Source organism: Pteropus vampyrus, unplaced genomic scaffold (genome assembly GCF_000151845.1).
Source record: "Pteropus vampyrus isolate Shadow unplaced genomic scaffold, Pvam_2.0 Scaffold394, whole genome shotgun sequence".
NCBI lineage: Eukaryota > Metazoa > Chordata > Mammalia > Chiroptera > Pteropodidae > Pteropus > Pteropus vampyrus.
The window spans coordinates 2000305-2026111 of record NW_011889175.1 but is presented as its reverse complement, the minus strand read 5'-3'; the positions used below and the strand labels follow the sequence as shown (position 1 = coordinate 2026111).

The following is a 25807-nucleotide window of genomic DNA, read 5'->3' as shown; positions in this document are numbered from 1 at the left end:
CTATTTTGTAACCACTTTTCCAGTGAAAAGTATAACTTTTTCCTCTTGTGTTTTGAGCACTTCCTAATATACCAGGCTCTGTGCTCAGTGCTTTTTATACATTATCAGTAATGATGCCAGCTATCATTTACTGATCCTTTACTCAGTTCTAGGCACTGTGCTATTTGTTCTATAAATAGTATTTCATTTAATCCCCTTAATCATCCTATGAGAAAGGTATTATTATCTCTATTTTACAGATGAGGAAACTGAGGCTGAGAAAGGCTAACTTGCCAATGATCATATGACAGATCTGGGGTTCAAAATCAAGTTTGTCTCCTTGCAGAGCCTGTGCCCTTAACCACTGCTATACATGTTATGGGCATTTAGTTTTTTCAGCCCAAATGCTCATGATCAGTATTAAGTACTGACAGCTCCGTGTGACTGGCGCGTGACTGAGCAATGCCAAGCGTGACTGGCTGGAGTCATTTGTGGCCTGACTGGTCTCAACGTTGGGCTGTCACACATGCTCACATGAGGTGTTCTGCAGTAATAGCTCCCTTAGGGAAATCACGATGTGTACTTTTAAAAAATAACAGCTTTATTTGAGATGTAATTCATCTCCCATACAAGTTCCCAATTTAAAGTACACAATTCAATATTTTTTGTATATTTGCAGACTTGAACAACCATCACCATAATCAATTTTAAAATATTTTCATCACCCCAGAAAGAAGCTCTGTACCTATTAGTAGTCATTCCTCATTTCCTCCCAAACTTCCCCACTACCAGGCAACTACCAAACTGCTTTTTGTCTAGAGTTGCCTATTCTGGATCTTTCATTTAAATGAAATGATACAATATACGGTCTTTAGTAACTGACTTCTTTCACTTTGAATAATGTTTTCAAGGTTTATCCGTAATGCAGCACCAGTACTTACATTTTTTTTTTTCACTTTCAAGTAATATTCCATTGTGTGGATATATCACATTTTGTTTATCCATTCATCGGTTGATAGGCATTTGGGCTGTTGTGAATGATGCCGCTATGAATATTTATATACAGGTTCTTATATAGACATGTTTTCAATTCTCACACTTTGTTTTTTATATGATATATAAGCATTATTTATTCTAAGATAATCTTTGCCCATGTCCAATTCAACCTTTTACACCTGAAACGCTAAAGAGCAGCCCCTTCAACAAACAGCTAAAAAAATGCGTTGATAGTAATTTCATTCACCAACTATAAGTGTGTGAATGAGATGAAAATCGTTTCCCAGGCCAGGACCACAGGTTCTGCATTCATGTGATATTAACTGCACCCTGGATTGAGTCAGATCCTGACACACCAGAGGTCCAGTTACTTTGGAAGTGGAACCTCCTTGGCCTCTGTGGCTCACCCCTGCAATTCCAGAGTAAATCTTTCTTCTGTTCTCACTGCAGTCTCTGCCCCACCCCCCGCCCCTCACTAATGACAACTCAGCCATAAACCTCGAGGTGATCTCCACTACCTTCTTTTACTTTTTCTCACAATCCAGTAACGCTTGTTGTTTCTATCTTCAAAATTCTATATTCAGAATCCACCCCCTTTTCGGATTATGGTTAACGGATTATGGTTAACGGTCTCCACTGATCTGCCTGCTTTCTCCCTTTGTCCCCAGTTTGTTCTCCCCAGAGCAGCCAGATCATGTCACTGTTCTGCTCAAAACCTTCCTATAGCTTCTGTCCTCCTCAGGGCAAAAGCTAAAGTCCTTACAATGGTTACAAAGTCCTATGATATCTGACCCCATTACCATTCAGATTTCTTCTCCTATTTCCCCCTTATTCACTCTTTTTCAACACTCAGGCCTCTGAACTTTTCCTCAAGCACACCAAGTATATACTCCTGTCCATGCTGCTCCCTATGTCTGCAACACTCCTCCTTCAGAGGGCTACAGGGCTCCCTCTCTCACGTCCTTCAGATCTTGGCTCTCCTGCCATTGAGCCTTTCCCTGACCTCACTATCGAAAGCTGCATCCCTGCACTCACTATTTTCCAGCTCCTTCATCCTGCTTTTTTACCTTAGTACGTCTCACCTTCTAACGTAATATATAATTTACTTTTTACTATGTTTATTGTTCTCCCCTCTCCTGCCATGACAGCACAAGAAGGGCAGAGATTTTAAATGTTTTGTTTCAGAGGAACAGTGCCTGGCACATAGCATATGCTCAATAGATATTTGTTGAATGAATGAATGACCAGGTTGCTCCCAGCCCCCCACTCTCACTCCGGCTAATTTCTCACCTAGAGGTAGTGCCTAAAACCTTACCTTTATTAACTTAGAGTTAATATTTACATGTGAAAAGCTTCATATTTGTGTTTATTATCTGCCTGCTCTCTGAGCATGCCAGGTATACAGCTGACAGTAAATCTATTATACCCAGAGCTTCCTTCTAAGGAAGAGGACTTGGGGTTCTTTCTGCATAAATTTTTGTGGACTAAAACTTGGGTTCATTCATTCATTCACTCACAGGCAGATCCAGGTTTCAGGGGGCTGAAGAATGCATAATCAGGGAGGCCCTCTTTAAGAATACTTGTCCTAAAATTACAAGTACAAAATTAGGCGCCAAAGTTAGTATTTATTTAGAATGTGAAAATAAATCATTATAAAGCACAATTTTAAAGAGCCCTATTTTTTCTTTCCCAAATGTATCCTTTTTATTTCCTTTTCTTGTTTTATTTTATTAGTTAGGATTTCCAGTATCACATAGAAAAGCAGTGGTAAGAGGGAACATCTTGCCTTGTTTCTGAACTTACTGGGAAAGCTTCAAATTTCTTATCATTAAGTATGATGTTAGCTGCAGGAGTTTTGTAGATATTTATCCAGTTGAGGAAGTTCCCCTCTCTTACTAGTTTACTAAGAATTTTTATCATGAATGGGTGTTGAATTTTGTCAAATGCTTTTTGTGTATCTATTGATATGAACATGTGATTTTTTTTCTTTAGCCTGTTGATGTGATGATGCTTTTCATCATGACTGAGAGAGCCAATCCACAGTATTCACTACATCCTCCAAATTATACTCCTAGCAAAACGGGATTTTACCAACTCTTTGAGCTTTGTCAATCCAATACATGAAAAATAGTACTTTATTGTTTTAATTAGCATTTTTCTTATTATGGAAGAAGCTGAGCATCCTCACTTACAGACCATCATCATGTACACCTCTGTGAATAGAATTCACAGAGTGCTGCCCCCTGGAGTTGTGTAACATGGTGACTCTGTAATATGGTTATGTACCGTTTAAATTTCCTTTTGTGAATTCTTTATATCCTTTACCCATATGCTGGCTTTTTTTTCCCCCCATGATATATTTATCTGGAAACATACATGGGGCCTGAGCATATAGCCCCTTCAGTGCCACAGTTTTCCAAACCTACACCTTACCTAGTATGATAGTTAATTTTGTGTCAATGTGACTGGGCTAAGGGATGCCCAGATAGCTGGTAAACAATTACTTCTGCATGTGTCTATGAAGGTGCTTCTGGAAGATTAGCATTTGAATCAGTAGACTGAGTAAAGAGGCCCACCCTCACCAATGCTGGTGGCATCATCAAATCCACTGAAGCCCTAAATAGAACAAAAAGGCAGAAAAAAGGTGAATTTGCTCTTTGCTTGAATGGGACATCCATCTTTTCCTGCCCTCAAACATTGGTGCGTCTGGTGCTTAGGCCTTTGTACTTGAATTGGGACCTACAACTTTGCCCCCACCCATGACCCCTTCTCAGGCCTTCAAGTCTGGATTGGAACTATATCACTGGCTTTCCTGGGTCTCCAGCTTCTAGACAGCAGATTATGGGACTTCTTGGCCTCTATAATTGTGTGAGCCAATACCTCATAATAAATCTCATTCTGTATATCTATATCTAGCCTATTAGATCTGTTTCTCCAGAAAACCCTAAGTAATACTCCTAGTAACCCAACAACTTTTTTTCCCCTTTGGGTCATCTCTCTCCAGGGGATGGTCCCAGTGAAGGGTAGGGAGGAGTAGCCTCAACTTGAAATGTCACAAGCATTTCAGGTTCTGGACCTCTAGAACTTTGAAATTAAATTGCATTCAATGTGCTTTCCCAACACAGTTTACGCAGTTTACATTCTAGTTCACCTTGTGCCTGCTGCAGATTTAATTATGAATTATGCTGACTGGATGGATGAGGACACTGAGTGCCTAGTGAGCTAGGTGGCCACTCCTACCTGCTGGGTTTGCGTTCTTGTGGTTTATAATGTCTTCTCTGGTGAATAATAACCTCACATTCATGCCAGGACTTCTGGTATTTGTCGATGACTTATAGAGGCTAGAAGCCTGAGATCTTAAATTCAACAGCAGGCCTTTTAAGCCTGGTCAATCAATCAGGCCACATAGAGCCATAGAAAGTACAAGCTGCTGATGCAGAAGGACCCAGTGATCTCCACTACCTTCTTTTACTTTTTCTCACAATCCAGCAACGCTTGTTGTTTCTATCTTCAAAATTCTATATTCAGAATCCACCCCCTTTTCGCCCTGGATTATGGTTAACGGTCTCCACTGATCTGCCTGCTTTCTCCCTTTGTCCCCAGTTTGTTCTCCCCAGAGCAGCCAGATCATGTCACTGTTCTGCTCAAAACCTTCCTATAGCTTCTGTCCTCCTCAGGGCAAAAGCTAAAGTCCTTACAATGGTTACAAAGTCCTATGATATCTGACCCCATTACCATTCAGATTTCTTCTCCTATTTCCCCCTTATTCACTCTTTTTCAACACTCAGGCCTCTGAACTTTTCCTCAAGCACACCAAGTATATACTCCTGTCCATGCTGCTCCCTATGTCTGCAACACTCCTCCTTCAGAGAGCTACAGGGCTCCCTCTCTCACGTCCTTCAGATCTTGGCTCTCCTGCCATTGAGCCTTTCCCTGACCTCACTATCGAAAGCTGCATCCCTGCACTCACTATTTTCCAACTCCTTCATCCTGCTTTTTTACCTTAGTACTTCTCACCTTCTAACGTAATATATAATTTACTTTTTACTATGTTTATTGTTCTCCCCTCTCCTGCCATGACAGCACAAGAAGGGCAGAGATTTTAAATGTTTTGTTTCAGAGGAACAGTGCCTGGCACATAGCATATGCTCAATAGATATTTGTTGAATGAATGAATGACCAGGTTGCTCCCAGCCCCCCACTCTCACTCCGGCTAATTTCTCACCTAGAGGTAGTGCCTAAAACCTTACCTTTATTAACTTAGAGTTAATATTTACATGTGAAAAGCTTCATATTTGTGTTTATTATCTGCCTGCTCTCTGAGCATGCCAGGTATACAGCTGACAGTAAATCTATTATACCCAGAGCTTCCTTCTAAGGAAGAGGACTTGGGGTTCTTTCTGCATAAATTTTTGTGGACTAAAACTTGGGTTCATTCATTCATTCACTCACAGGCAGATCCAGGTTTCAGGGGGCTGAAGAATGCATAATCAGGGAGGCCCTCTTTAAGAATACTTGTCCTAAAATTACAAGTACAAAATTAGGCGCCAAAGTTAGTATTTATTTAGAATGTGAAAATAAATCATTATAAAGCACAATTTTAAAGAGCCCTATTTTTTCTTTCCCAAATGTATCCTTTTTATTTCCTTTTCTTGTTTTATTTTATTAGTTAGGATTTCCAGTATCACATAGAAAAGCAGTGGTAAGAGGGAACATCTTGCCTTGTTTCTGAACTTACTGGGAAAGCTTCAAATTTCTTATCATTAAGTATGATGTTAGCTGCAGGAGTTTTGTAGATATTTATCCAGTTGAGGAAGTTCCCCTCTCTTACTAGTTTACTAAGAATTTTTATCATGAATGGGTGTTGAATTTTGTCAAATGCTTTTTGTGTATCTATTGATATGAACATGTGATTTTTTTTCTTTAGCCTGTTGATGTGATGATGCTTTTCATCATGACTGAGAGAGCCAATCCACAGTATTCACTACATCCTCCAAATTATACTCCTAGCAAAACGGGATTTTACCAACTCTTTGAGCTTTGTCAATCCAATACATGAAAAATAGTACTTTATTGTTTTAATTAGCATTTTTCTTATTATGGAAGAAGCTGAGCATCCTCACTTACAGACCATCATCATGTACACCTCTGTGAATAGAATTCACAGAGTGCTGCCCCCTGGAGTTGTGTAACATGGTGACTCTGTAATATGGTTATGTACCGTTTAAATTTCCTTTTGTGAATTCTTTATATCCTTTACCCATATGCTGGCTTTTTTTTCCCCCCATGATATATTTATCTGGAAACATACATGGGGCCTGAGCATATAGCCCCTTCAGTGCCACAGTTTTCCAAACCTACACCTTACCTAGTATGATAGTTAATTTTGTGTCAATGTGACTGGGCTAAGGGATGCCCAGATAGCTGGTAAACAATTACTTCTGCATGTGTCTATGAAGGTGCTTCTGGAAGATTAGCATTTGAATCAGTAGACTGAGTAAAGAGGCCCACCCTCACCAATGCTGGTGGCATCATCAAATCCACTGAAGCCCTAAATAGAACAAAAAGGCAGAAAAAAGGTGAATTTGCTCTTTGCTTGAATGGGACATCCATCTTTTCCTGCCCTCAAACATTGGTGCTTCTGGTGCTTAGGCCCTTGTACTTGAATTGGGACCTACAACTTTGCCCCCACCCATGACCCCTTCTCAGGCCTTCAAGTCTGGATTGGAACTATATCACTGGCTTTCCTGGGTCTCCAGCTTCTAGACAGCAGATTATGGGACTTCTTGGCCTCTATAATTGTGTGAGCCAATACCTCATAATAAATCTCATTCTGTATATCTATATCTAGCCTATTAGATCTGTTTCTCCAGAAAACCCTAAGTAATACTCCTAGTAACCCAACAACTTTTTTTCCCCTTTGGGTCATCTCTCTCCAGGGGATGGTCCCAGTGAAGGGTAGGGAGGAGTAGCCTCAACTTGAAATGTCACAAGCATTTCAGGTTCTGGACCTCTAGAACTTTGAAATTAAATTGCATTCAATGTGCTTTCCCAACACAGTTTACGCAGTTTACATTCTAGTTCACCTTGTGCCTGCTGCAGATTTAATTATGAATTATGCTGACTGGATGGATGAGGACACTGAGTGCCTAGTGAGCTAGGTGGCCACTCCTACCTGCTGGGTTTGCGTTCTTGTGGTTTATAATGTCTTCTCTGGTGAATAATAACCTCACATTCATGCCAGGACTTCTGGTATTTGTCGATGACTTATAGAGGCTAGAAGCCTGAGATCTTAAATTCAACAGCAGGCCTTTTAAGCCTGGTCAATCAATCAGGCCACATAGAGCCATAGAAAGTAGAAGCTGCTGATGTAGAAGGACCCAAGTATGCAGAGGAACACACCACTTGCCTGGGAATGTGAGGTTGAACTTCTTTTTTATCTTGAAAATGCTCAATTGCTAGAGGGTGCTCAGTGGTGGGGACATTTCACAAGGAGTGCACTTGTGAACTTTCCTCTGAGCCCCAATCTGATGCACCAAATTCCATCAATATATATTCATTCCTTTGGCTTAAATCTTCCCCCAATAATCCAGCACTTCCTTTTGACTTGCTGGTTATTTTCCACTTAGTTAAACTCAACGTGTCCTGGTCATTTTTAATCCCTTCTTCTCTTCTTCCCCTCTTCCCCTCCCCCATCCAATTAATCATGAAGCCTCCTTGATTATCCCTTCAGAGTATCTCTGGGGAAGGCCTGCTGAAGTGGTACTGGTTGTGCGACCTTGAAAAAGTGATTAAAACTCTCTATGAGCCTCAGTTTCTTCATCTGGAGAGTGGAACTAACAACATCCTACCTCAAAGAGTTTTTTGTAAGGTCGAAAAATAATACATGGTTATATTTAAAACACACATACACACACACACACACACACAAATACCACTTCTCCAGAAGCCTCTTCAGCTGACTAGTATCAAGCCTAGTGATTTATAAGATTCTTTACATATGTTATATTTTAAAACACATACAAATAATGCATGGTTTTAGAAAAGTGAGATTATAGTTCATATTTTGAAAAAAGAAATGTGACCCAAGTTGGTCCTTTCTTTTCTGTTCCCCCCTCCATAACCTTAATTCAGGTCCTTATTCGTTTCTGGAACAGCTTCTTAACTGTCTTTTCTATAACTAGCCCCCCTACCTCTACCCCTCCTGCAGTTTCTCTCTCTCCATAACATGCTCCTCCTTGCATGCAGTAACATGGATGAATCTCACTGATATAATGTTGAGTGAAAGAATCCAGACACAGAATAGTCAATTTACATAAATTTAAGTACAGGCAAAACTAACTTATGGTTTTAGAAATCAGGATACAAAAGTTTCATGTAACACTTGAGAAGTGAGGAATGCAATCTGGTGGGCAGAAGGGAGGGGGCGAGTAATACTTACTCTTACTATGTGTGATGTACTCTATGGTTTTCTATTGTTCTATCTTTTTTTTTTTTTTTTTTAAGTACTGGTCATCACCCATTGAATTGACCCAATAAAAAAATCAAAATTCAGTTTGAAAAATACACTGTTCTACTATCTCTATTAGAAAAGCAGACTAAGCAGTCCTCCTTCCACTCCACTTTTTCCTGGAGCCACTGCCTCATGGCATGCTTCCCTTTCACCAAAGTGCTTCTGCTCACACTGCTCCTTCTTTCTTCAGCCCCTACTGGATACTCTTGACGTATCCACTGCATTGAATTCACTCTGGTCACCAACAACCTTCATGTTAGCTATCGCTGAATAAAAAAAAAAAAAAATCCCAAAACTCAGTGGCTTGAAGCAATTGCTCATGAGTCTGTGGGTCATTTGGGTGGTTCTGCTGATCTGAACAGGCTTGGCTAATCTCTACTGGGCTCATTCATGTATCTACAGTCAGGCAGCAAGTCAGCTGATGGCTTGCTGGTCTAGGACGGCCTCATTCACATATCCAGCAGCTGGCTGGCTTTTTGGTGACTGAGTCATGATGCTCCAGCAATCTAGCCTGGGCTTGTTTTCATGGCAAAGGCAGTATGCTGAGAGAAAGAGCAGAAGAATGCAAGGCTTCTTGGTGCCTTGGTGTAGTAGGTAGACTATTATTTCTGCTGCATTCTATTAGTCAAAGTAAGGGTGGGCCAGATTCAAGGGTTGGAGAAATAGACTTTTTAGATGGAGGAGCTGCAAAGCCATAATTTAAAGTGTGAGGATAAAGGGAGGGGTAAGGATGCAGCTTTGATAGCAAACTATCACCAGAGCACTGGTGCCTGGTGTGGGGAGTTCAGAATATACTTGTCAGTTGAGGAAACAGGAGTACCACCTCTCTGTTTTGAGGCCAGATCAAACTGGATTCAAATACCATCTCCGCCACTACCTGTGAGGACTTTGGGTGACTTACTCTACCTCCTCAAGCTTTAGTTTCCTCACAGGGTTGTTGTGAGGATTAAATAATGTAATGTAGGGAAGGGGCTGAGCACATAAAGTGTGCCTGGCACACAGAGAGGTTATATTCAACAAATAGAGGTCGTATCGCTCTTAGAGCATAAGGCCCATCCTGGGCTCTGCTGAATCCTGCCTCTGCTTTCCCAGGCTGAGAAGAAGATGGAAACCAGGCTGAGCAGGAACATGATTTCAGATGGGGAGCCATGAAATGGCAATTACAGAGTAAGAGCTTAATTATAGTTCTTTGGGAAAAGAAGTGAGGAATGCAATCTGGTGGGCAGAAGGGAGGGGGCGAGAGTGAGGCAAGTGGGGAGGAGAGAGAGAGATGGAGGGCCAAGAGGGAAGAGCTGAGCCATTGGAAAGGAGCCTCCCCTTGTCCCTTGAAAAAACGTTAATGACATTTTTATTCAATGTTTTGTTGTTGCTCTGATTACAAAACTACTGTGTTCACTTTATGGAGTTTAAAAAATACATGAACTGAGAGCATTGTGCTAAGTGAAATAAGTCAGACAAAGACAACTATTGTATGATTTCACTTATATGTGGAATCCAAACAAAAAAAAAAAAACCCAAACTCATAGCTACAGAAAACAGGTGGTTGCCATAGGCAGGGTTTGCAGAGATGGATAAAATGGATGAAGGGGATCAAAAGGTACAAACTTCCAGTTGTAAAATAAGTCCTGAGATGTAATGTACAGCATGGTGACTGTAGTTAACAATACTGCGTTGTATATTTGAAAGTGCTAAGACAGCAGATCTTAAAAGTTCTCATCACAAGAAAAAAATTGTAACTATATGTGGTGATGAATGTCAACTAGACTAATTATGTGACCATTTCACAGTCTGTACAAATATCAAATCATTTTGTTGTGCACTTGAAACTAATATGTTACGTGTTGACTATATCTCAATGAAAGTAAAAGAAAAAAACAAAATACATAGACTGTTTCACCCATAATCCCACCAACCAGATATACTGGCTGATATTTACTGAGCCTCAGTGTGTGCCCATGTGACGACCCCATGAGTAGGCACTGCTATCATCATTGTATAGGGGAGGAGTGGAAACAGGGGCACAGAGAATGTAAGTAACTTGCCCAGGTTGTCATATCTAGTGAATAGCAGAGTCTGGATTCAAATTCAAGCTACCTAGTGTCAGAGGCCTTGCATGTCACCAGCGAGTCACAGCACCACCTGGGCACAGCTGATGCTTGGTGTATTCCCTTCCATTTTCTTTCACTTTCAGAGAAGTATATGACTATTTTATTGCTTTTTTGAAAAATTAGTATTTGTCTTTCTCAATTTTATATTTTAGTACTATTCTCAGAAGAGTAAAAGTTTACGTATGTCTTCCCCTACCTTCCTTTTTGGTAATTTGCCATTTTGGTATAATTTCAAACTTACAGAAAAGTTACAAGAATAGTACAATTAATTCCCAGAAACCCTTTACATATGTCAACAAGTTGTTTACTATTTGCTTTATTTATCATTTTGTCTCTCCATATAAATATTTATGTGTGTATTTTTCTGAACAATTTAATAATTAAATTGGAGATATTATGCCCTTTAGCCACTAAATACTTCATTGTGTATTTCCTAAGAACAAAGATATTCCCATCCATAACCATGGCACATTTAAGCAAACTCATTTAAGCAAACTCATTTAAGCAATATTGCAACAATGTTGTCATCAATCTATACTCCACATTTAAATTAATCAATCAGCCATGTATATGTGTGTGTGTGTGTGTGTGTGTGTGCATTTTTTTTCCCAATCTAGGATCTAAACCAAGATTCTGCATTGCATGGAGTTGTCATATCATTTTAGCCTCCTTTAAATTGGAATAGTGTCTCAGCCTTTATTTTTCTTGATTTTCACATTTTTGTAATATAAGCTAGTTATTTTATAAAATGTCCCTCAATTTAGGTTCCTTCCATTCTTTTTTTCCATGCAAATGTATACATACATATTTTTAAAATTAGGATCATATGGTACTGCTATGTTTTTAAACTTTTCATTGAAGTATAACACAATATTTCTGTATTAGAAAAGCAAACAGATCATAAGTGACACTACACACATGTTACCAACACCCAAAATAAGGGACAAATGTGACCTGCCCCAGGAGCAAACTTGTGCCCTCTGCAAGTCCTTAATCCCCAAGGGTAACCACTATCTTGATTTTTAAAACAGAGATTAGATTTGCCTAATTTTGTGCTTTACATAAGTGGACTTGTACAATGAGTAGTATCACTTTTGAACCTGGTTTTTTCACTTAAAATGTTGTCAACATTTCCATGTTATTGAAAGTTCTTCCCTGGCATCATATTTCATAGCTTCAGGGTATTTATCCAAACAGTACACCATAATATATCTGGTCAGTGTACTATTGTTGGGCACGTAGCTTGTATTCCATTTTTCCATATTATAATCCACACTGCATGAACATCCTCCCAAGTAAGAAGAAGCAGAAAATAGTGGTTAAAGCACAGGCCTCAAAGCTACTCTGCCTGGATCTGAATCCTGGATCTAATACTTGTTAGTTATGTGATCTCAGGCAAACCGCCTCATAGCTCAGTGCCTCAGTTTCCCCATCTGTGATATGGGGATGATGATAAGATGATGATGGTAGCCAAGTCATCTATTGTTGAAGGATCTAAATGTGCTAATCCAAATACAGCACTTAAAACAATGCTTGGCACAAAGAAAATGATCAATAAATGTTAACCACTACTATCAGTCATTGAGAATACTTTCTAGAAGTAAAAAAAAAAAAACATATTAAGTTGACCCTAAAAATCATTCAATATTTTTCTTTTTGTATGGTATTTGCTGATAAAGTCACTGAGTGGGATTTATGTCACAATATGACGAGGTGAGAAAGCCCTAGACTGGAGGGCACAAAAACCACCCTTGGCCTGTTAGTTAAGGAGCTGCTGTGTGATGTCTTGATGTTGCTGAGTCCCTTTTTCTCATATGAAGAACTGGGATAACTAGTGAATATTGTATAGTGTAAGGTTAATTAGGCAGGCTTTGGGGTCATAAAAAACTGAGTTTCAATTCTGACTCTGTCACTTACCCTCCTAAAACCCTTGGGGAAGTTATTTAAGTTATTTAAACCTGCTCACAAGGCTGCCATAAGGACATCAAGGAGAGGGAACCTAGGAAATCCCTGCAGAGGGTTGAACTCATATAGGTTCACTATTGCTGTTATTATTAATGTTATCAATCCTTGCCCTGAATTAAAGTATGAAGAAATTAGAAACTCAAGTGCTGGATGTTATTACTGAAGCTGAGAGCATGAACTCTTAAATAGAAGGAACTTTGGCAAAGAATGGTAAGTCAAGGTGAAACGGCAAACAACAAAAGTTTAAGGGTTTGTGGGGAAGGGTACAAATAAGAAGCAAAACAACTCCAAGTTGGACCAGCCCCATTTTCCAAAATTGCCTGATTATAGGAATCACCTGAAGAGTTTCAAAATACAGCTTCCAGGGCCTGATCAGTGGGTCTGAAGTGAGGCCCTGGAAGCTGTATTTTTAAGAGGTATTCCAGGTAATTATCATGATAAGACAGGTTTTGGAAACAATTTTTTCTGAAGAGAGCGGAACAGCACTGGACTTGCTCCCTGAGTTAGCTAGGAGGTGTCAGGTAACACTGTGTGAAAACAGTCATCATCATTTACCAAGCACCTACTAGGTGTTAAGTACCAAGGTCAGCATGTTCCTATAATATTCATTTAATTGTCACAATGATCCTAAGAGACAGAGATTATCGTCCCAATTTTACAGATGGGCAGACTGAGGCTCAGAGAGTTAAATAACTTGCCCAAGGTCATATGTAGCAAGATAGCCACATGTCTCCGATTTCAAAAGTCTTAGGAACTACCCTAAACTGACAGGTCAGAATACTCAGCTCCATCCATTATGATAGATCATCTATTATGCATGTAAATATCACTGTGCTCATCATTTTACAGTTTTCAGAACATTTTTAAAAACAGCTTTATTGAGGTATAACTTATATAGCAGAAAATTCATCCATTTAAAACATGCAATTCAATGGTTTTTAATATATTCACAGAGTCGCATAACCATTACCACAATCAATTCTAGAACATTTCCTTCACCCTGAAAAGAAACCTCGTGTCCATTTATAGTCACTCTCTATTCTCTGTCCAGCCCCTGGCAACCACCAATCTACTTTCTGTCTCTATGGATTTGCCTATTTTGGACAGTTAATATAAATGTGATTATACAATATGTGGCCTTTTGTGCCTAGCTTCTTTCACAGAACATGTGTTTTCAGGTTCATGCACATTGTAACACATATTGTACTTCATTAGTTTTTATGGCTGAATAATATTCCACGGTATAGATATGTCATATTTTATTTGTTCATTAGTTGATGGACATTTGGGTTGTTTCTATTCTTTGGCTATTTTGAATGATGTTGCTATGAACATTTGTGTACAAGTTTTTGTGTGGACACATGGTTTCATTTCTCTTGAGTATATACCTAGGAGTGGAATTGCTGGGTCCAGATTTAATCATTTGAGGAACTGCCAGAGTATTTTCCAAAGTGACTGTGCAGTTTTGCCTTCCCCCCAGCAGTGTCTAAGAGTCCTTTCAGAATACTTTTACAAACACAAATTTGGTTAATTCACACAACCACCCCAGAGATCTGACAGGGGATGTGACTTCTCAGAAGATACCAGCTATGAGGGCTGGGGGGTCCAACCCCAAGACTTCCTTCCTTCCTTCAGGAAGCCTGATTTCTGCCAAAACAATAGGTTTTAGGTCTTTGAGGGGTGATGGGGTGATGGGCAGAGAGAAGGAATCTACTACCCGTACAAAGCCTTGAAATGCAAATGGAAGCTTCCAGTTTTAGGGGCAGAGACATCAAAGCCATTTGTTTTTGTTTTATTGGGCAACAGTTGGAGCCAGATTCTGACTAATTAATGATGACCAAAGTGCTCTGACAAAATGGAGTGCTCTGCAAACGCTAGCAATCAATGATTCACAGCCATTCTTAGCTGGGGGTTTGGAGGTAGGCCACCCAGGAGTGGAAGAAAGCGAGGCTCTCACTTCCCCTCAGTTTGCATGAGCCTGAGCCCTCCTGCAGGACTCAGTTTCTCCATCCAGCAAACAGGGCCAGATGTGAGCTCTCATTCCTTTATGCTGCCAGGCCAGGACCTAGCAGAGAGGGCTGATGACTTGAGTCTTGGTTGCCAATAAACCCAGAGGCAGTATATGCCCAAGCTGCCCCCACCAAACAATAATTAATAATAATAATACCAAAACTTAGTTCAGGGGTTAGCAAACATTTTCTATAAGAGGCCAGATAGTAAATATTTTGGGCTTTGTATGGCCATATGATCTCTTTCCCAACTACTCAACTCTGCCATTAGGTGCAAAAGCACCACAGACAATACATCAAAGAATGAATGTAGCTGTTCAATGAAACTTTGTGGACACTGAAATTCAACTTCTATGTAATTTTCACATGTTACAAAATTTTATTCTTCTTTTGATTTTTTTCCCCAACCACTTAAAAACAAAAACCATTCTTTGCTCCTAGACTGTATAAAAGCAGGTGTTGCTTTGAAATGTTAAATATAATTACTATTTAACCCAGCAATTCCACTCCTAAGTCTATACTCCAAAGAAATAAAAATATATGTACATCAAAGTTTTAACTGCACTATTCATAATAGTCAAAAAGTAGAAAACACAAATGTCCATCAACCGATGAATGAACAAAATGTGGTATATCCATATAATGGAATATTGTTCAGCTATAAAAAGGAATGAAAGTTTTATATATGCTACAACATGGAAAAGCCTTAAAAACACTATGCTAAGTGAAGGAGGCTGACAAAAGCTGGTACATTATATGATTCCACTGATACAAAATGTCCAGAATAAGTTTATAGGGACAGAAAGTAGAGGAGTTGCTGCGTAGGGCTGAATTGCTGAGAGAAATGCGGGGTGATAGTGATAGCCAAAGAGTGTGGGATTCCTTTGGTGCATAATGAAAATTGTGGTGATGATTGCACAACTCTGTGAATAGACTAAAACCCGCTGAAGTGTACAATTTAAATGGGTGAATTGTGTTATATGTGAATTACATTTCAATAAAGCTGTTAAGAAGAAAGGGAGGTGTGCTATAGTTTGTTGATCCCTATAGATATAACAGCTTATCTATAGATCCCTATAGATATAACAGCTTATCTATAGATAACAGCTTATCTATAGATTCCTATAGATAAGCTGTTAAGAAGAAACAGGAGGTGTGCTATAGTTTGTTGAGCACATCGTCATTTAGCTTTCTGCAAAGCCCCTTTCTACATGCTATCACAACCAGCCGTGCATTAACCCCTAAGCAGCTGAGAAAATCAAAGCTCAGAGAAGGGAGTGACTTGCTCTAAGACAGTAACCAGTGGTGAGGTATGAGTGGTACCCAGGTCTTTTGATTCCCTATCCAGCGCTCACCACAGCACAGACCTTTCCAGAGTTACACCCAAAAACTGGGTAGTCACTCCTCAAAGCCCCAGGGGAGAGGATATGACAGGAAGGAACTGCTGCTCCTCTGCCACTCCCCCAGCCATTCCTGATGCCAGCTTCCTCCTCTCCTGCAGGCCTGTGCTCCTCCCTCCTTTCCTTCCCAGAACCACTGAGCAAGGCTCTCTGTCCCTGTGCCTCACTCAGGGTGCTGGGAAGGAAAGGAAGGGGGACAAGGACATTCCTCCAGAAATTCGATCCATATGACATATCTGGAAAAGGGTTCAGAAAGGGTGAGGAACCGATCCAAGTTCATACAGCTGATATCTGACCTTTGATTTCCTTGATATTTTTGAGAACAAAATGAAAAAGCGTTTGGGGCCTGAGGTAGTGTTTGAAGTGAGCAAAGCTCCATCCCATTCCTCATTCTTTTCCCTGTAGCATCGCCCTTCACACCTTCCCCCACTTTTACATTTCCAGAGGCACCAACCACTATGATGGGGCTGGGGTGGAAGATGGTCTTTAAAATTTTGTGAATGCTCTTTAAAAATAATTAATTATAGAAAAATCATAAAATACAGATAAAGGAAATAAGGACCACTCTTACTCTTTAGATACAAACATGGGGGTGACCATGGGAATATTTTGGGGTGCCTCTGGAGCCAGCCACTGGTGTTCAAATCCCAGCTCCATGACTTACCATCTGTGACCTTGGGAGCTCATTTCATCTTTCCGACCGCAGTTTCTCTACCTGTAAAATGAGAATTATAATAGTACCTATTCATAGAGTTGTATGAGAATTAAATGAAGCTATAGAGCACTAAAAACTGTGCATAGCACAGAGTAAACACTCAATACATTTCCCAGTGTTTTTTATTCATATATATTTTTTCCTTACAAAAGTTAGATCATTCTATATCTACCATTTTATAACATGGATCTCATGTTAAGTGAAGTATAAGCATCTTAGTACAGCATTAGAAATCCTTCTGTAGAACATCTTTCTTATGATACATATAGCATTCCATCCCCTGCAGTGGGATATTTAAGTGTGATTTTTTTCCCCCCACCACCAAATACTTTTCTCCTTACTTTTGACCAATTACCACTTAAGGACAAATTCCAAAGGAATTTGGTGAGTCAAAGGATGTGCATGTGCTTAAGGCTTTTGGCACATCACTGTCAAACTGCCCTTCAAAAAAATTTAGAACTAGTTTCACTTTCACCAGCTAGGAAGAGGTGGCCTCATTCTCTTCAATGACTTGCTTGTGTTCTCATTTAGAAACATCATTTCCAATTTGACCAGGTGAAGTGTTATCGTCTGTCTTATTCTGATTTGCAGTCCGAGCTCTTCCTAATGGAACCCAGCATCAACATCTGCTCAATCCCATGGTCCCCAGTGGTGGCCCTGGACTATTAATCAACCTCCCTGAACCAGAAGGCTCAGTTATAATCCCCAAGTAAAACCAGGATTTCTAAAATTAGTTAAAATAGGTAAAAACCCCACTCCAGGCCAACTTCACATTATTGAAACATGGCTGTAGGGATTTCAGAAACAGGGATAGTATGCTGCATCCTCGGGGAGGTGGGAAAAAAAATAGAAAGATACAGGGATGGCATCTCAGGTGAGCCTTGTAGAGAACTGTGGTGCATGTGGGTAAACTGAGGCTCAGGAAGAGAAGGTCTCCCCAATAAGATAAAGTCAGGAACATCTAATAGAAAAATGAGTGAAGAACATGAATAGGCAAGTTAGAGAGGAAACCTAAATGTATGTTAGTATGCAAAAAGATGTTCAAATGCATTAGTTATTCGGGAAAGCCAAACAAAGAAGAGCCACGAACACATAGATTGGCAAAATTAGGAAGTTGGATAATACCAAGTGATGGTAGGGTGTGGGGAAAATGGGGCTCTCATGCACCACTGGTGAGTATCGACTAATATCTTGAGATCCAGCAATTTCTCGGCAAATGTCCCAAGGACCTTCCCACACAGCAGAGAGTGTTCACTGCAGCTGTTTTTTGTGGTAGCTGGGAGAAGATGAACTGGATGCCCCTCACTGGAGGAATAGATATGTAAAATGTGGTGAAAGCATTTTATGGAATAATTATGCAGTTCAAAACAATGAAATAGACCAGGGGTCAACAAACCAAGGCCTGTGGGCCAAATTTGACTTGTGGCTTACTTTTATACAGCTTAGCTCATAAGCTGAGAATGATTTGTACATTAAAAAAAAATCAAAAGAATAATCTGTGATACATGAAAATCATATGAAATTCAAATATCAGCATCCACAAAGCTTTATTAGAACACAGACACACTCATTTGTTTGTGTATTATCTACGACTGCTTTTGTGCTACAACACCAGAGTTGTGACAGAGATCATATGGCCTGCGAAACCTAAAATATTTACTATTTACCTCTTTACAGTGAAACTTTGCTGACTTCTGAACTAGACAAACACAAAGAAACTTGTATAGATCAACAAACTACATAGCTAAATGAAAAATTATCAGTTATCTGTTGCTGTGTAACAAATTACCCCAAAACTTAATGACTTAAAACAAAGATAAACATTTATTATCTGTGGACAAGGAATTCAGGAACAGCTTGACTTAGTGGTTCTGGTTTGGGATCTATTATGAGGTTGCAGTTAAAATGTCACTGAGGCTGTAGTCATCTGAAAGTTTGGCCAAAGAGGGAGAATTATTCAAGATGGTTTATTTACATAGCTGGCAAGTTGGTGCTAACTGTTGGCAGGAGGTCTGTTTCTCTTAGACCTCTCCGTAGGGCTGCTGCTTCAGTGGTCTCACAACATGGCAGCTGGCTTCTTCCTAGAGTGAGTGATCCAAGAGAGAGCAAGGAGGTGTTTGTAATGTTTTTTATCACCTAGTCTTGGAAATTGTACAGTTATCCTTGCAATATCCTATTTGTTGAGTAGGGTCAACTCTACTCAGTATGAGAGGGGACTGCTCAAAGATGTGAATACCAAGAGATCCACTGAGGGCCATATTGGAGGCTGGATAGCATAGTAAACAGAATGCGATCTACAGCAGGATACCCTTTAATCAAAAAAGTAAATCACATTCATGTGAAACAACACTACATATTTGACAAAGTTGTGTACAAATTTAAGGTATTAAGCAAGGTGGCAGGAGAAAATGGGAGTGGAGGGTAGGGATACAAAAAAAAAAAAAAAAAAGTGAGTGAGTAAATTAATAAAACCAGAGAGAAACTATTAGAGTGGGCTGTGAACTGAGATGCTTAATCCAATTCTCGGCACTCAAGTTCCTCCCTTTCCTCCTAAATAAGAGAGAGATTGAGAAAACAGGTTCCTTGTCCAAGATCACAAGAACCCAACCTCCTTAATCAAGTCCTGTTCTCACTGCGTGAAACACCCTCATTCAATTTATAGTTGACCAGCAGGGTCTGCAGAGTTCTGGTTCCTGGCTAAACAGAAAAGGGTTTTTGCCTGCAGGGAGGGTGTGGGGACCAGTAGAACCAGCCTGGGAAGAAAAGGTTTAGTTATTATTCAAATAAAGGTGCTCGTGGATTGCTCACCCCTCCTGCTTGTGTTCTTCCTTCTCTGGAGACAAAGGGCTCTCAGAGTGCAGAGCCCTGTGAATCTCCCCAGGCCAAGCCTGGTGGTGGTTGGAGAATCAAAACTCTCATTTCTTTAAAAGTATATCCTGTGGCTCTAGGCCTTGTGACTTCTTTCTTTTAATCTTCTTAAGCACTGCCAGGTAAAAACTGTTATTTCAAGATGCCCAAGAATGGGTTGAAGAGATTGTTTTTAACTATTTTACCTCCCTATGAAGTCATTCATTCACTCACTCATTCATTCATTCAGCAAATACTCATTGAGCACCTATTATGTGCCAGCAATGGTGATACAGCAAAGAATATTAAGCAAGCAAAGACTCTGTCCTCATGAGTGAGGGGTAGGAGCAGTGGGAACAGATGTTGGACAGTAAAGGACAATAAATAAGATATGAAAACTAAAATTGGATTAAAAAGTCATTATATTATCAAGGAATACTTGTATTTGAACTGAGACCTGAATGGTGAAAAAAAGCCAGCCCAGAGAAGAGCAATTTTGGAGTGTAAATGCCCCAGGTGGGGATAAGTTTGGTGTTTGAGGAGATTAGGGAGGGAGGCAAGCCCCAGATCAGACAGGTACATGTAGGTATTTTTCAAGAGTTTGGAATTTATTCTGACTGTCACTGATTCTGCCATTATTAGCTATATGACCTCAAACAAGTTACTTCAGTCCCCTGAGCTTCAGTTTACCTATCTATAGAGTTTAATAACTATTCATTGTGGTATGCAGCCTCTAGAGTGCTTCCGGTAACTATGTGTCCTGGTAGTCACACCCTGGGAATGTGGAATGAATCACTTCTCACCAATATAATATGGCAGAAGTAATGGTGTAATCATTTCCTATTCCTGCTGTAACAAATTACCACAAACTTAACTTAGTGGCTTAAAACAGCACAAATCTATTATCTTGTAGTTTTGGAGGTCAGAAAATCAAGTAGTTGATAGGGCTCTGCTCCTTCTGGAGACTCCAGGGGAAAAGGTTTTCTTGTCTTTTCTATCTTGTAGAGGTTGCCTACATTCCTCAGCAACATCCTTCCATCTTCAAAGTGCATCATCCAACCTGTTTCCACTGCTAACATTTTTTTTTTTTTTTTTGTCACTGACTGTCTTGCCTCCCTCTTTGCCTTATGAGGACCCTTGTGATTACATTGGGCCCATGAGGACAATCCAAGACAATGTCCCTCATCTCAAAACCCTTAATTTAATTACTACTCCAAAGTCTCTTTGCAATATAAAGTAACATATTTACAGGTTCTAAGGATTAAGACACAGACATCTTTGGGGGGCCATTGTTCTACCTATCACAGATGGTATGTCACTTTTGTGATTAGGTAAAAAAAGATTGTGGTTTCTGTTATGAGTATTTGTTTTTTATCTCTCATTACTTTGAGAGAAGCCAGCTGCCTTGACATTCAGGCAGCCCTGTGGAGAGAGGCCCATGTGGCTAGGAACTAAAGCTCACAGGCAACAGCCAGTGAGGAACTGTGGTCTATCAACAACTGTGTCTATGAGCTGGAAAGTGAGTTCTGCAGCCCCAGTTCAGCCTTGAGATGGCTACAGCTCAGGCCAACAGCTTGACTTCAGCCTCATGGGGAACCTGAGCTTGAACTACTGAGCTAAGCGTCTTAGATTCATCATCCTCAAAAACCATGTGAGAGAATAAATGTTTATGGTTTAAGCTGCTAAGTTTTGGGGTAATTTGTAATGCAGTAACAGGGAATATATTCATTCATTTGGCAGATATGTATTGTCTATACTATACGCCAAGTCGTTTGAGGTACTGGGAATACGGCAGTGAATAGAGAAAAATCCCTGCTCTTATGGAGTTTCCATACTACCAGGGGAGACAGATGGCAAATATAATAAGTCAGTAATTTATGTGATATGCCAGATGGTGACAACTGCAATGGTGAAAAAGTAGAGCAGGTTAAGGGAGGTAAGCTAGTTAAGGAAAACTTTGCTGAAAAGATGATAGTTGAGCAAAGACTTAAAGAAGTGAGGGAAGAAACCATGCTCTTCATAGGAAAGAATATTTCAGGTGGTGGGAACAGCAAGTGCAAAAGTCCTGTGGCAGGGCTGTGCCCAGCTTTTTAAAAAGGCATCAGGTCTACAGCCATGCCACCCTGAACGTGCCCGATCTCATCTGATCTCGGAAGCTAAGCAGAGTCGGGCCTGGTTAGTACTTTGATGGGAGACCACCTAGGAATACCAGGTGCTGGAGGCGTTAAAAAAATAAAAAAAATTAAAAAATAAAAAGTCATCAGGAGGGCTAGTGCGACTGGAGTGTAAAAAAGGGCAGAGTGGTGGCAGATGACTAAAAAAGTGAGGTGAGGATCAAAATAGATAATGTATGTTAAGCTTTTTTTAATCTAGTAGTTGCTCAATAAATTAAAGTTTTTCCTTTAAAAAAATTTTAATTTTTTGTGAAATAATCTCAAGTATATACAAAAAGGAAAGATAACAATATAATGAACACCCAGTTAACTACAACCTACCCTAATGACTAAAACTCTAACAGCTATGGTTGAGTCTATGGCTATGCTATCCTGAACAAGCCTGATCCCGATCCCGTCTGATCTCAGAAGCTAAGCAGGGTCGGGCCTGGTTAGTACTTGGATGGGAGACCACCTAGGAAGACCAGGTGCTGTAGGCATAAAAAATAAAAAAGTAAAGGATTATAAGATGACAAGATCCTTGCAATCTGTGAGGTCAGCCAAGGGTTGCCTCGCCTAAAAGAAAACTAAATAAATAATAGCTATGATTGAAGTCTCCTATGTGCCTTTCCCTACTCCAACTCTCTCTTGTGTCCCAAATATCACTCTCTAAATATAGTATTGATCATTCCTATACATGGCTTTATATTTGGTCCATACGTGTGTATCAATAAACAACTTCTAGCACTGTTTTTCAGGTTTTAGATATATATGCAAAAGGCAAATCTAATATAGTGTTATAATGTTATTGTGTCATAATATATCATATATGTTGATAAATATATCATGGTATTACTGGTAAAGCAATTGTCTCATAATTTGCTTTTCACTCGTTATTTCTGAGATTTGTTCAGTGTGATTTATGAAGCTCTACTTCATTCTTTTTTCACTACTGTATAATGTTCATAGCATGAATATATTACAATTAACATATTACTTTAAAAATAACCATGCCATTATGCTCAAAATTATCAGTAATTTCTTAATATTATCTAATACCTAGTCCATATTAAAATATCCCCAACTGTATCAAATATGTCTTTTTACAATTATTTTATTCAAATGAAGTCCATCCAATGTATTTGGCCATTATGTCTTTTAAATCTCTTTTATTCTAAGTCTTTTCTTCTTTTTACCCCCATACCATAGAATTGTTGGAGAAAGTGGACTATTTGTCTCATGTCCTGGATTTAGCTGGTAGCTTCTTGTAGTGTCTTGATCAGATTCAGTTTTTAAGTGAGGGGGAAAAGGAGAGAACAGAAAACTGTTGCATGTAGCTCAAGGATCAAACTCACCAATATGGTATAAATCTACGTGATGGGCCTCTTGATATGATGTAATGGTAAATAGATAACATGGCCTATGTAATATTTTACCAAAAGGGACTTATCTAATTAGGAAGAATAAACAGAACAAAGTCAGATCGTGGGATCTTTTAAAAGATAACTTGTGTGGACCATTCAAAAATGTCATGAAAGAAAAAATTAGGTGAACACTGATCGGATGCTGGATCATAAACAACACTACGGCTATACAGGATATAACTGAAAAAACTGGAGAAAACTGACTATGAAACTGTATGAGAGATAACATTATATCATGTCGAGTTTCTTAGATGTGATAACGGCATTGTGGCCGTGTGGGAGAATTCCTTGATATTCAGGGTCCACAGGTAACTCGCAAGTGGTTCAGCCAAAAAATAAAGAGGTGTGTGTGTAAATAATCTGGCAAAGTGTATTGACAATTGGTGAATCAAGATGAGAGGTATAAGAGTGTCTGTTGTGTTTTTAAAACGTTTGTTGGTTTAAATTTTTTTTAAATAAAAAGTTGTGGGCAAAAGAACACTTTGCTGGCAGAGCTATTAGGCCCCTCCTGCATCACACTGGGGCACTTCCAATTTATAGGTCTCACCATTGCTGACTCTGATTTCTCCTATTTGTCGTGTGCTCCAAATTTCCCCTCGGGGGTGCAGGAACGTGGGTGGAGGCCCAGAGAGCCTGTACTTCATCATGCTGATGCTGTGAAATTCCAGCATCATTTAAAGGAGGGAAGGAAAAGAAGGAAGAGATGGAGAGGAAGGCCAGCAACAAGGCTCCGCTGGTGCAGGCTCTGTCGCCTCCAAGATTCCCTCTGTGATCAGGCACTGCCTCCTGGTGGCCACCGGCACGCATGCAGCGTCCCCTCCAGGAGTAGGGCATCGTCCTGCAGCCTTCACTCTAGCCAGGATGCACCCATAGAGAGCACCCCCCACAGGCCAGCGCTCCTACAATCCCAGCCTGTTCACCATTTTAAAGAACATCAGCTAGAGCCCAGCACGGTGCAACTTGCTTTACAGATATTAGCTCACTTAATCCTCACATCAGCCATAATTGGTGGGATTATGGTAGTCCCCATTTTAAAGCCACAAACTAAAACTCAAAGAGGGGAGGTGACATGCCAAAGACTGCACAGCTAATGTCATATCTTCTAAGTACAGGTCCAATGCTGTGCCCACTACAGCCCAGCTGCTTCCAAGTCTGAAACATCTATTATGCTATGGGCCATGCACTGTGCAATGTATTAACTCATTTAATCCACAACAGCCCTAGGGGTATAGGTTCTATTAATATGGCCATTTTACAACTGAGAAAACTGAGGTACAAAAGAGTTTAAGAAATCTGCCCCAGGTGACTCAGAGGAGTATTGACTGGGGAAAAGCACTGAGGATCATTGGAATTGTCTGTTTTTTCAGTTCATAAATGTTTACTGAGTACCTCCTAGGTGCAGGACCCTTAACTAAGACATGAATGTTCAGCGAGAAGACAAAACAATGCTGTTAAGTTGAAAAAATGATAAAAATGCAAAGAGCAAACCTAATCTATTTACAAAAATGCATTCCTGAAAATAAGATCCTCAACAAGGAGAATACAATGGCTTTAAGATCAGTCAGAAATAAAAGTAAATGTGAACTACTGCTCTCTTCTGGGGAAGAGGGCGAGTTGAAGTGAATGTAAACATTTTCACTGCAACCCACCAACAGAAGTAACACACTGGCAATTCTAATTTAAAACTTGGCTGAATATTTACTTCAAAGGAAAAGTGAAAGAGGGCGCTGCCATTCTCCTAAGAAATGTAGACGTATTAAAATTCCTACTCCTAATAAACATTTAAGCACACCACTTGCAACCAACTCCTTTGCTCCAAGCTTCTGGACCTGTCTTCCATGTAGCAGGCACGCTGGTGCTCAGCTCCCTCCCAAGGTGTAAGAAAGTTCAGTCATCGCGCTCTTGCCACCTACCCTTTCCCTCCCTCTGGTGCCTCTAGGCCCCCACTCCTCTCCCACGCCAGATTTCTTAGAAAGGCCAGACTGGGGTCCACAGGGCTTCTGTCAGAGATTCATGCCTTCCTCACCTTTGCAAGACCCTAGGGTGAAGTAGCCCTCTGGGGAGGCCTGGTTTAGGGCACAAACACGCTGTGTGCTCGCTGTTGTTGGGACTGGAGTGCCAGGACTTTCTTCTGAGCAGTGCCCCTTCACCAACATACTTTCTTTTCCACTTAGTTAAACAAGATGCTTACAATAACTGTAGAAAAAATGAAGAACACAAGGTTTTCTTTTCATTCTTTTTAAAAACCACTTTATTAAGGTATGATTGACATACAAAAAGCTGTACATACTTAATGGATACAACTTGAGTTTGAATATCATTTTCATTCTTCCCATCTTTGTTACTATTTTGGTCTATATGCTCTATGAAATGTTGTCTGGACATATTTAAGAAACAGATATAGCTGGAAAAATTGGCTAAAAGTGTGAACTAACTGGAGAAGAGTATCGACTGAAAAACAAAACAAACAAAGCATCCCATTAAAGTAGCTGTATTTTTGTTAAAGTGGTTCTCAAAGTGCAGTCCCTGGACCAGCAGTGTCAGCTTCATCTGGGAACTTTTTAGAACTGCAACTACTCTGGACCAGATCTACTGAATCACATAATAGCAGGCTGGGGTCCAAAATCTGTTTTAACCAGCACTCCAAGAGATTCTGATGCATATTCAAATTTGAAAACAACAACTACTACTACTACTA

General features: G+C 39.9%; 1 protein-coding gene, 1 non-coding gene and 1 pseudogene across 5 annotated transcripts in view; 2 read left to right on the top strand and 1 right to left on the bottom strand.

The window, feature by feature from the left end:
• CDH3 (cadherin 3) overlaps positions 1-25807 on the bottom strand; it is a 96174-nt gene that overhangs the window by 57638 nt on the left and 12729 nt on the right. For 3 of the 4 annotated variants that reach the window (XM_023523477.1, XM_023523476.1, XM_011380554.2), the window contains 2 exons: positions 25136-25305; positions 16635-16685 (listed from right to left, as the gene is read on the bottom strand). The gene's annotated coding sequence lies outside the window, so the exon portion shown is untranslated. The remainder of the gene's footprint in view (positions 1-16634; positions 16686-25135; positions 25306-25807) is intronic. The other variant, XM_023523478.1, reaches the window with a different exon arrangement.
• Positions 21638-21756, top strand: LOC111731737. Its single transcript, XR_002777305.1, has one exon. It is a non-coding gene; the product is annotated as a 5S ribosomal RNA (ribosomal RNA).
• On the top strand, positions 22061-22185 carry LOC111731736 (annotated as a pseudogene).